At 31.9% G+C, this 12,687-nt stretch overlaps 1 protein-coding gene across 1 annotated transcript in view; it reads right to left on the bottom strand.

Moving 5' to 3' along the window:
* Nucleotides 1-12,687, bottom strand: part of rau (RA domain-containing protein rau) — a 149,662-nt gene that overhangs the window by 116,640 nt on the left and 20,335 nt on the right. The gene's annotated exons all lie outside the window — the stretch shown is intronic.

Here is a 12,687-nt window from a genome sequence, read left to right as displayed (position 1 = left end):
GCTCGCACAAGTTTCGCCTTCTGAGGGTTGTCGTTAACGGTTAACGCTGGTTAACGGAAAAACATATTTTAAATTTATATTTATATATTTTTAAACGTATATCTCTCTTGAACTTTGAGTAACATTGTCCATTAAGGAATATTATCAGAGTTTGTCTGTTGACGCCAGTTCATATAACACAGTAAGTAAATTTTAACCTCAAATTGGGAATCACTGTCTAATATTCCGAATACCGGAATAATTAAATTGTCGGTTATCGTAAATGAAAAATAGAATATGAAATATGTTTTTTCAGAGTAATTGATAAATTGCTGACGAACTTTATGAAATTGGGCTAAAATTGTAACATGGGGTTTTCACTATTAGTGAGCTTCAAAAATAAAAGCAATTCTATAAAAGATTGAACTGATCTTTTGTCAATATTGGGATTTTGAGGCTTTAGTTTAAATATGTTTCTACTGTTTATCAAGTACAACAGAGTCTGAACCATTGACTGATAAAGCCTAAGTGTCGATTATTTCCATATCATTGATTTTTCTTCAAAATAGGTCAAACGTATATTGCTGCTATCCGTAACTTTTAAGCTAGCACTATTCCAGTGAAAGTTTTTCGTACGGCCTTTTAACTTTTTTTTTAAATTTTTGTCACTATATTCGTCATTTTAAAAATATAAGTGTTCCATTCATGTTGTGTTCAGTATAGATAGAAACTGCTAACATTTTGTTTTACATTATTGGCCATTGTTTCTTAAAAAGTAAAATGACACTTTCAACAACTATTATTATTTATGTTATTGTTATTATCCATTCTGTTACAAAAATTTGAGAAACGTGTTGATTAATTATTTCTAAACACTGTTGAAAGCTTTGTATGTTACCTTCTTCTCTAGGAGTTTCAGTTTCACTAACACTGACGCACTTCCTGATACACTTCCTCTTCAAGTAACGGTTTGGTGTTGGGAAAAAACTTCAGTTAATATTCGTTTCTCTCATTGTTCATTCTCGATACATTTATTCACTTTTGTCTTTCAAGTTTCTTACAATGTTTGGTGTATAATTTCCTCAGTTTCTTTTCAAATCACTATCATAATAATGATAAACGACCAACAATTCACAGTGACATTTTCATCAATTCGGTAAGTGGCAGAAATGTTTGATATCAGTAACTTTTGCTTGTGAGTTCCTTTTAAAACTTGAAAATGTTACGCCACTTTCTTTAATCACGTCGAAATATTTTTAAATTCGATACAGTGATATGAAATTAAATATTATTTCCAAGTAGCAGTATTAAAAAAATATTTCTGTTTATAAAAATGTGAGTGCGATGTGATTGAATTTTGATTGTAGAAAAATTGGCCGATTCAGATCAAACCTAATTTTATTTTGAACGAATCTTTGAATAATCTTCGAATTATTCTTGAAAAATTTCAAATTCTGATGGACTGAAATTATAATGAATGTTAACAATGAGTGGAATTCGTTTATGGGGGTTCAACGCATATTACCCATGCAAAACTACAACATTCGTAAACTTAATTAGGAACAACCGGGTCCACGCCTGCTAATTCAATCAGTATAAGCCACGTTTCCCGACAAAAACTACGGAAAGAGAATCCGGAAATGCAGCATACTGATATTTCAACGAAGGTACGAAATTCTCCCACGGTTTGAAGGCCTTTTATTTCTGATCGACCATCGCATCGGGGTGAAACCGGAAGAAGTTTACCCACTGTGACGGAATTTAGATGCGTGGAAAACGCCAATAAATGCGGACACTGGCATTATTCTTCATGTAGTAGACCGTGACAAAGGTTTGTGTTATGTGCGATGTTGTACTCATAACAACAAATTTAATTAGTATCCATTTGTATAATTTTTTAATGTTTTCCGTCGTTTTTTGAGGAAGTATTGTTGAAAAAGTGAAAGGAAAATGATTGACCCCTTTCAGCAAAACTGTTCTATATGTCTGTTTATCGTCTGATCAATTTCACATAGAGAACAAAACATCTAAATTGCGCATTTCACTTCTTTTAAGAACTTCCATTACCCAAATTCAATACTGTGATAAAACGAATCGACACTTCAACAAAATATTGGGAAAATGTAGTTAACAATTTTCTTTACATGGTTTACAAAACCACGATATGTGTTGGTTTCGCTTGGGCTGTATGATACCCACGTCAATCCCGTCATCCATTAAGGAACAATACCGTATTATTGGATTCATACCTATACCATAGCTATACGATGGGTGATCTAGTTCTCATGCAACTTTTTTAGAAGATTTCGAGGATGTTTGCGAGAAGCTTGTGTTATCTAATAATCGTTTTATTCTGGTAGCTGATTTTAATTTAAACTTATTAGAAGAAAGTTTCTATACAAAAAATCAAGAATATTTTCACAACCTATGGCATAAATCAAACAGTAACTGAGCCTACTAGAAAGACACTAGATACACAATCATTAATAGATTTGGTTTTGACTAATAACGATAATATAGTTTCAAATGTTCATTTAACGCCAAAAATTACTGAACACTCAATTATTTCTGTCAATTTCCCCTTTAGTCAATCTAACAAAGAAAGGTCAATATGAAAATACAGAAATCTTTATGATAATAATTTGAGTATAATCAAGAATAAGCTCATTTTTTGTAATTGGTCTTCAAACTCTATAGATGTTAATTTACTTTATGAAGAATTTCTCGAAAAATGTTCAAATATTGTCAATAGTATTTCTCCCATACAAATAAGTAAGTTCAAAAACAATATTCCTTGGTTTGACAATGAAGTTTTTATCAATTTTAAGAAACGGGATGAAACCTATAAAATATTTGTGACTATGGTGGGAGATGAAAATTTAAAAATAATTAGATGGGGAAATTTTAAAAAATTGAGAAACGATGTGGTTAACTCATTAAAAATAAAGAAAGTTCAGTATTATCATAATAAAATAGACAGATACAAGAATTATTGTCATTTGATGTGGAAAACCTTAAAAACCCTTGTTAATAGTAATGATCATACATTTCCTACCCTAATCCAATTCGAAGATGATGGGGTAGTAAGTACTAAAAAAGGTGAACCTGACATGGCCGAAACTTTCAACCTATACTTTGTAAACAATATCCAACATATAGTCCAAAGTATTGAGAATTCCGAACCATGGTTCAATTTAGATAATAATTTATATTTGCCCTTCAGCACCTTCAGATTGACTACCATAAGAGATTTGAATGATATAATTGGGTCATTAGATAATAAATGTAGTATCCATGAAATCTTGAATTCTAAAATGTTAAAGCAAGAATTTGAAACAGCTGGTCATGCAATCCTCAATTCAATCAATGCATCGCTCCAGAATGGTAAATTGACCGAATTATTAAAAATAAGTACCATTATACCAATACCTAAAGTTACAAACACTATAAAAGCAAGTGAATTTAGACCTATTAATACCTTACCGCTAATAGATAAAGTTTTAGAAATAGCAGTATATAATCAATTATTAGAGTTTATTGACAAAAATCAAATCATGTTTAGCAATCAATCTGGTTTTCGAAAAAAAACATTCTTATGAAACAGCACTACAGTTATCATTAATTAAATTTACTAATGAAACAGATGAAGGTAAATATATTGTAGCTGTCTATTTAGATTTCAAAAGAGCCTTTGAAACGATTGATAGAAGTATTTTGCTTCAGAAGCTGAGAAGATATGGGATTGACGGGATGGTTTATGAATGGATAAGTAATTATTTCTCAAATAGGGAACAGAGAGTACGTGTGAACGATTATTTCTCATCATATATAACAAATCACAAAGGAGTGCCACAAGGGAATGTGCTTGGTCCCCTACTATTCATTCTGTATCTGAATGATATTCAATTATTTACAGACTGTGAGTTCATCAACTTATTTGCAGATGATACCTTATTGGCCTGTACTGGAATAAATTTAGAAGAAACTGTTGGCAGAACGAATAAAGTTCTAGAGAAAGTAGAAAAATATCTGAAAACCAATACAAGAAATAGTATGAGCAGTTTATTTTTTTAAGGTTTTGTCCAATTCAATGATTTACCTGATTCAATTAAATCTACTCTATCATTAAAGATTTTCAAGAGCGAACTGTTAAAATATATTCTTGATGGAAATTGAAAAATTCCTTTTTGTTCAGTTCAAATTATGTATGTATATTCATTTATATAAATTTTGTTGATTATATTTTATTTTAAGTTAGGAAACCTGTATATTAGGGAATCATAATTCAATAAATAAAATTCAATATCATACCAAACTCCGCCTTAAAGTCGAACCTAGTAGGCAAACTACAGATTTAGACATATGTTATAATAAAATAAATATAATCTTTGTGTCCATAGAAACTATTTGCTTTTTTCTTGAGTGGGGCATGTAGATATTCTGAAAGTTGTAACCGTTGTTTTTTTCGTAGCCAGGCTTTTGCTAACTGACAGATATTTAATTTTTTAGCCCCATATCAATGGGATTGACTATATCCATATATTTACAAGCCTTCTAGAATGATCTGCGAATTATTTTTGCTACATATCAAGGTTGATTTCACGGCTTCAGTCATAAAATGATTGATTTCATCAAATTTTGGAAAAGTCAAATGGTTACGATGAACAATGTTAACAAAAACTGCTTCTATCGGTGGTAACTTTAATTATATATACATTTATCAGGATACTTCATTAGTGAGGAATCAATCATATATTCACAGGTAATATCTAAACTTGAAGAACCTATATTTGCAATGAATGTTCCTTCTTTTTTTTGGGTATATAACCTTCCACAATGTGAATTATGCTGAATTATATAATAAAGGGAAAACTGATCATCAGGTGATCACGATATAGAATGGAATGAAACTAAAAATTATCACCAAGGAAACTCATGAAAAAATTTGAAAACTCAAAGAATCTGAATATATTATTTTTGCAGGCAACAAGTGTATTTCGAATAGATCTGTGGAAATGTATCGTATATACCACTACTAAGAAGAAAGGTTGAAAACGGAAGGTTGAACCATAACTGAATTCTCAAAAAATATCCAGTATATGTGTTCATTTAGACTATCGCATATGACATCTGGACATTTCATTCTTTTGACGTATGTACGAGTAGTATGTCTTACCGTATGTCAAAAAAATTAGAGCTATCACAGTTTGAGGCGCAAGTTTCATAGTGAATTTTAGGTTTTGAAAACGAAAAAAGATTATTTTTCGAAACGTTGCCCACTTAAAAAAAGTTAGCACCTATAAATATTTAAAAAACACAATTTATTTTTTCAATTTCTAGGCAAAATTCATGTTATGAAGTAACGGGGTGAATTTTTCAGTTTGCCCTTTATTTATTGTTTACTTTTCAAATTGTGGAAGGTTATACAAGGTTATAAGTAACCTCTGGTAGAAATCCATTATATCTCAAAGTGGAGTGCAGTAGATTTGCGAAGAATAAAAACTCAAAATCGACTCCACAATTTATAATCACCCTCAGATGTTAGAATAGTTTTACCGTTGTAACATCTGAGAGTAATAATAAATTGTGGAGACGACTTTGAGTTTTCATTCTTCGCACAGTTACTGTCTTCCAAAGAATATGTTCAAAGTTGGTCCACTAGATTTTCATAAAAATGTATAAATGGAGTGAACTCTTTTGAGTTTCAGTCTGTTGTTATGATTCAGCAAAGAATCCATGAATTGAAATAGCTAACAACTCAACGACTCCATCTTCGGAATCTGCGCGTCGTTATCTAGGTAAATTCAATAATAAAAACTGGGATTGGATGAACTGAATCCCGGATATCATTAAAAGAGTTATTAAAAAAGTAACAATTCGAACGGAAGTTACTTCACACTCGGACGAATGTCGATAGAAATGTCCGCACGAGCCAAGCGGTATCATTATATTGGGTACAGTCCCAGATGAAATCAAAATTTACTTGTGGTCTGTGATTATTCATAATCAAATCGATAATAATACGGTTTAAATCGCCAGTAGAATTGATATATAACAAAACTGTTTACTTAGGTAACCTTTCGTTGAGTTATATTTTTTCACAACAGCTGAAAGAAAAATTGGGCTTTTCAAACAGTTGCAAAAATATACACATTTATTTTAGGGCCTCTCTCTCTCTCTATGCAATTTTTCAAAAAGTGTATATTTTTTCATGAAATATATTGTGTGAAGCGATAAGATATTAGAAATTTAAAGGAGAATTGATGAATTAAATAAAAATAACAGGATCGAATGAATCACGTAAAAATACCAGGATCGAAATATTCGAATTGGATAAAAATTAACAAATATGAGTATTATAGTATGAAATGAAAAGGAATAAACAATAAAAATAAAATGAGAAAATTATCTGAGTGATAAGGTATACAACTGACCCATATAGATGTAAGTATCTGTCGTTAGTATTTAATAGCGCTTACAATTCCTAACCTAAATATCAATTCTGTTCTTTTATTTGCTGATTTTAACATTCAGTTTTAAAATGTTAATTCGGCATATCTACGGAAAAATTATATAAAACTCAAATTTGTAAAGTAAAAACATGAAATGAAAATATATCAATGAACTAATAAAATAAATGGAAGAGTAAGTAAAATGTCATTAATATACAAACAACAGAAATAAAAATGAATGAAGATGAAAATGGCGAAGAAAGATCACGACCCAAGATATAGGTACTTCACGACATTTCGATTTTGGGTAACAACAATCAAAATATCGTGAAGTAACTTGGTTTGAGATATTTTTCCTATTCTTTTTTGCACTCTCACAATCATTTCTCTTTATTTTCATTTTAATGTCTGTATGTTTCAATTATATTGCGTTTTGTATCATTCATACTCGTCAGTTACCATCTTTTTTTACTTTCTGATTGAAAATAAAAATATTTGTAAGTTTTTGAAAGGGCGACATTATTAATATTTTGCTATAATGTAGGAAAACGTATTTCTCTGAAATAAATTCTAGTTCTCAAAATCAAAAATCTTCTGGAACATTCAGTCGCACTGAAGTTTCTTCTTCTGGCCAATGTTTAACCAAACTGTACATAATTACTACCGGTCATTATTTAGTACAACGTAAGCAAGCAGATGAAAATTTTAAGAGTACCTCTTTGATAACTAGTTCTCTTAAATCTGATTTCCTGTTTGTCACGTATTTAATGAGTATCTGGTATTTGATACACATTTCAAACCAATTCAAAATGCGCAAGTATTGTTGTTGTGTAAAAGCTGTCACAAAAATTGTCCCTTTTATGTTGAAGTATCGTTTGAGATATTTATTGAATCGCTATCTTGACCAAAATCAAATTTACGTTGATATTTGTCAAGTCAGAATTTGCAAAAAGTGCCAGTTCAGGTTTGAGAGAAATCCAAAATTAATGAACAATATTCAAGGGTTGACCAAAATAATAAGTCAGCTAAGTTTTGTTAGAGACTTCAAAGACCACAAATATGCTATTTTTGAAATATTGAATGATATTTCAAAAAATTTCTTCCCGAATTTAACAGTCGTATATTTTTTTGTAATATATAGGCAAAATTTATAATAAGAAATGACAAGTTGAATACATCCCTATCTGAATTTAACTCAAGCGCACTAACATTCATGTACAAATGTAGTAATTTGTCCTTCATGTTTGTTTTTTTTTTCAAAAAAGAATATGGTTTCGGGAAATGAAAACCCATAAATGCCAAAATCCTTGATAATGTGCCTTTCAGGTACATTTCAAACGGGATTAAGAACATTTTACTCTCATATGTACTTATCTTCACTCTCTTTAATTCAAAGTGGAGGAGTTTTAGTAAAAAAAATGTACCAATTTAATTTCGACAAAACGTTTTTGTAATGACCTATCAATTGCGCAGAACATACCAATTCAGTGAATCACAGAGTTACGTCGTAAACCAGCTCGAATGATACCAAGAAGTTATTGTCAGCTTAAAATTCAATTGACCAATATTCGATTAAGGAGAATTCGCTTAATTGAATTTCAAGGTGTAAAGAACTGATTTCTACAAATACCTACCTGTATAGAATTGATTATTGAACAATGCAATAATGTCTATATATAAAAATGTATCATCTTGGACGAATTAGATTCCCACAAATAGAATGTAAATATATGAAAATATTTTTTCTACTAAATCAAATGCTAAATTCAAATCACAAAGTTCAACCAGTCTCAAATAATTTCATTGTGAATAGTATTTTTTTGGCAATGATAGATATTTTTGTATAAAAATATCAAAATCTGAGTAACTTACTGCTATTATAATAATTATAATCATTAATGAATATTACTGGAGTTCAATCCTAACAACAAACCGTTATTTTTAACACCTCGACACGTGTTTCAATTTCAAAGTGATCATGTTCAAGAAGAAAATTAAACTTAATCTTCAATCTTTCTGTTGAAGTTGATCACTTTGTGATTGAAACACGTGTCGGTGTGTTAAAAATAACAATTGAAGATCAAGTTTAATCTTCCTCTTGAAGTTGCTCACTTGGTGATTGAAACACGTGTCAAGATGTAAAAATAACGGTTTGGTGTTGAGAATAAACTCTAATAATATTCAATACTGCACCAAAAGTTCCAAACAGTGCATTTATCAACATTTAATTTTTGTATATTTTAATGTACTATTTTAATTGTGTTTGTACCATTACTACGTCGTATCAAATGTCTGTTTTTGTAGTTGAGCCTAAAAATGGCTACAGTTATAGTCAGAACCTTGACAAATAAAATTATTATTAGTGAATAGATTTTAATGTTGAATAGCCAAATTAGTGAATATTACTGGAGTTTTTATCCAAACACCAAACAGTTATTTCAACACCTCGACACGCGTTTCCATCACCAAGTTTGATCTTCCTCTTGAAGATGATCACTTGGTGATCGAAACACGTGTCGAGATGTTAAAATAACAGTTTGGTTGGGACTCCAGTAATATTCATTAATAAAACTTGAATTAGGTAACTTTTTTTAGAGGTACCGGATTCAACTGCACCTCACCTCCATAAACTACACCATGTCAATCTTGAAATGTCTTGATACAAGTCTAAAACATATTTGCTTTGATATTTTCCATACCATTATTTGAAAAGTATCGTAAATGTTATGAAATATGTAGTTAAATAACGATAAAAGCTAAAAATAAAAATTGTCATTTTACATCCCCAAAAATAAATTGCGACTAGAATTCCTTCTCTTTTTTTAAAGTTTTTTCGTAAATCTATTTACACTATGTATCATTCATTACATCAGAATTTTTCAGTTAATTTCAAGTTATTAAAATAAAAATGAATTGGAAACCCTTTAAGAAGTCACAAGAAAGGAAAATCAACAATTCTCGTTAGTATACCTCCATAAAGTTTCAATACTGACACTTATGCTCGGTTATGAAATATGTCACTTCCTACAACAATCACATTTCGAATTCTTGAGAGTATTGCCCAATTGCCAACATGCGGGGGATAGCGGACTCCATTGCGAGTGAAATACTAAATAAAGAATCATGATGAAATGTTCATAAACATATGAATTTTGCTATGCAGCAAGCAATAACCTTCCTGACGTATTTTGATAAGGCCAATTGAAGACAAGGAGAGGTGTAAATTGTTCAGCTGTAGGTAGACCGATATACGTAGGTTTCATTAATCAAACTGAAATTATATACTAGTGATAGTAGGTGTTCATTTAGAAAGTGAAAATCGTACAAATTATTCAGTTTCGTTAATAGAACCTTGTTTTCATTCATAAACAGTTCGAGGTTAATTATTTACTATATTTACAATGTTTTAACATGCCCACTTAATATTATGGAAGTAAAACTTGGCCAGTGACACATTTATCTCTCATATAATCGACAAACTCTCGTTTTTTTTTATTTAGAACCTAACTTTTTGATTGACATGAACCCAAATGATTTTAGAAACTACGGCGGTAGTATAAACTCTATCTGTTAAAAATCTGTTAAAATCTGTTTTTCCGTTAACCAGCTGTCGCACCCATACGAACGACCACCCTCAGAAGTCGAAACTTGTGCGAGCTAAGGATTAACGAGGTCTTACCTTTTAACGTGTGATTCCTAACACGGGTTGGACGATAGCAAGTGAAGATCGATCGTTCAGACTAGGGCTTGAACCACCGACCAACACGGCAGTCAATTCGAGTGAGTGAACAAATCACCCACGCCGAACCGCTTGGCTACCGACTGATCATGATTAGGTACATTCAATTGAAGAATATAGGATGAACCCTCAAATGACCGAAATTAAAATATACTAACTATAAAGAATGTTTGAGAAAAATTTATTATCTTTTGATATTACCTGATTTTTCAAAAGTTATTCTCAGAAGCAGCAATTTATCACGTTGTGGAATGTTGATCTGGTAACTTAATGTAATCAATTAAATTTGCATAACCATGCAGGTTTTTAGCAGTTGTCTGTTCTCAGAAATTAATTTCAATAGGTGATTTCTCTACCAAGCTGCTGAAAAATATTTCATCTGAAATAATTATATTTAGTCAGTGTTTTTCGTATTTGAATGTATTAACACATATTCGACCAAGATGTATATATCCTTGACTTTTTAAAACAATTTCACTATATTTCTAGAATGGGAATAAAATGTGAATAATGCTTAGAAGTAATGTTGGAATACATTATCTTGTGAATTATATATTCGTCTATATAAGGACATTCTGATTAAAAGCGAATCCCGTGGGTTGGGTATCTGGCGCGTCCTCAGGTGGCGGATAGGGGAACGGCCAGGGGACTGGGGACCCTGTCCGAGAAGCCAATGCGGCCTAACGGACGGGGTCGCCGGACTCCTGGTCAGTGGCAGAAATAAGTAGGGTGAGGGGAACTAAAACTCCCCAAAAGGCTTTGCGAAACATGCCACCGTGGACCAGCCTACCCAAGCTAAGGTAAAGGAATCGTGTCGACAGCTGAATGTCCGCAGGGTGATATGCGGTTACAAACGATCCTCTTGGGGAATCGGGCGTAACCCCATTGTAATCAGCCTTACTCTGGTAATGCGGGGCTCTGCCAGAGGTGACCAACTCTTTCCCTGCTACTCGTGGAAACACACATGAATGAAACAAACACAAAAACAGACACAATAAAAATAAAAACCAATCCCGAGGCAGGACAGAAGTGTTTACCTCAATCTATGGCGGTGACTGGGGATGAACAGAAATGTCAACCCCAATCTACCGCTCTGAATGAGGCTGGACATAGCAGATCATCTCGTGATGTTAAACAAAGACCGAGGCGTAAACGAATTTACGGCGCCGAGTCCAAAAAAAAAAGAGAGCGGAAGGTGCAACGACAGTAATGTCGCTGCACCTTCTGAAACTTCGCGGAGAAGGTTTCAGAAGACACCGTGAGACACCTTGAAGGTTGTCAAAGAGAGTGTGCTCGGCGGGTCTTGGCCTATACCTGCCGATATAAAGGAGATGTCTCTTAGTGACCTGTCCACCTTCCTGGAAAGGACAGGATGGATAATGACCTAGGAGGACAACTCCTCGGGAGGATGTACAATGGGTCACATGTGGCCTAAGTGCTGTGGGCTTACACTCACCCTCCCTACTCTACAAATACAGATGTTCAAGCGAATAACTTGATGAAATCTCAAAACCGTGGATCGAAGGATTTTATCTGAAATCAAGTATTTCAAGTGAAACTAAATTGTGGCATTTTCAGTGAACATTTTACTGAACCACAATGCTTGTTTTACTATACACTGGTAAAAATTTTTCCACCGGTACCGGTAACAATTTAATTACCGTCCATATTAGCGAGAAATTACTTTCGCGTGTGATCTCACATTCCATGCGGAATATTATTTTGTAATTCTATCCCGAAGACAAGTGTGGAATTTTTCAGTGTAATTTTTCATTTTGAGTGTAATTTTGTGTTGAAATAAAACTTTATAGGGTAAATTTGCGATATAAATTTATATCGAGATATTACACTCTTGACAGAATTTTACAGTAGAATTTTACACTCTTATATAATTTCACAGTGGAATTCTATACTCTGATAAAATTTTACATTGTAATTATTCATTTACGGGTTATATTACCTTGGGATATTCCGTTGTAAGAAGGTCCGTATTCAGAGTAGTTTTGAAGATAATGATACCTCAATCGGATGTTGACTCTTGACTCTTAAGTGGCCATTTTTCCTCATAATTCAGATAATTGAATGCACAAGACATATTACACATTGATATATTTAAAAAAATGTGTATATACAAAATAAGTTCCTATACATTCTTGAAATGAAATTCTACAAAACATTTTTTTTTCATTTTCAAAAAAGTCAAATAACAGTACAAAATAAAAAAAACCATTCTTCAAATTAACACATTTTCTTTCTTGCTCATGGTGGTATTATTCGAAAAGAGAAATGAAAGTAATATTTCTTTTTCTTTTTTCCTCAATTGCTGTTATTATCCTAAAAGAGAAATGAAATATCATAAAATGAATAGGTTTAGAAATCTAAAAATACAGTAAGTTGACGAACACACATTCCTAGAGAGAAACTACTACTAGTTTGAATTCAATATTAATATTTTTCAAAAATTTTTGATACATATTCAACCGTTTAAATGAAAAATTGGATTTTTCCAAATGTTTT

This window comes from Leptinotarsa decemlineata, unplaced genomic scaffold (genome assembly GCF_025532065.1).
Source record: "Leptinotarsa decemlineata unplaced genomic scaffold, Ldec_3_MD MMD2_tig00000505_RagTag_RagTag, whole genome shotgun sequence".
Lineage (NCBI taxonomy): Eukaryota > Metazoa > Arthropoda > Insecta > Coleoptera > Chrysomelidae > Leptinotarsa > Leptinotarsa decemlineata.
Note: the sequence above shows the minus strand (reverse complement) of the source record. Positions and strands in the feature narration are given on the sequence as shown.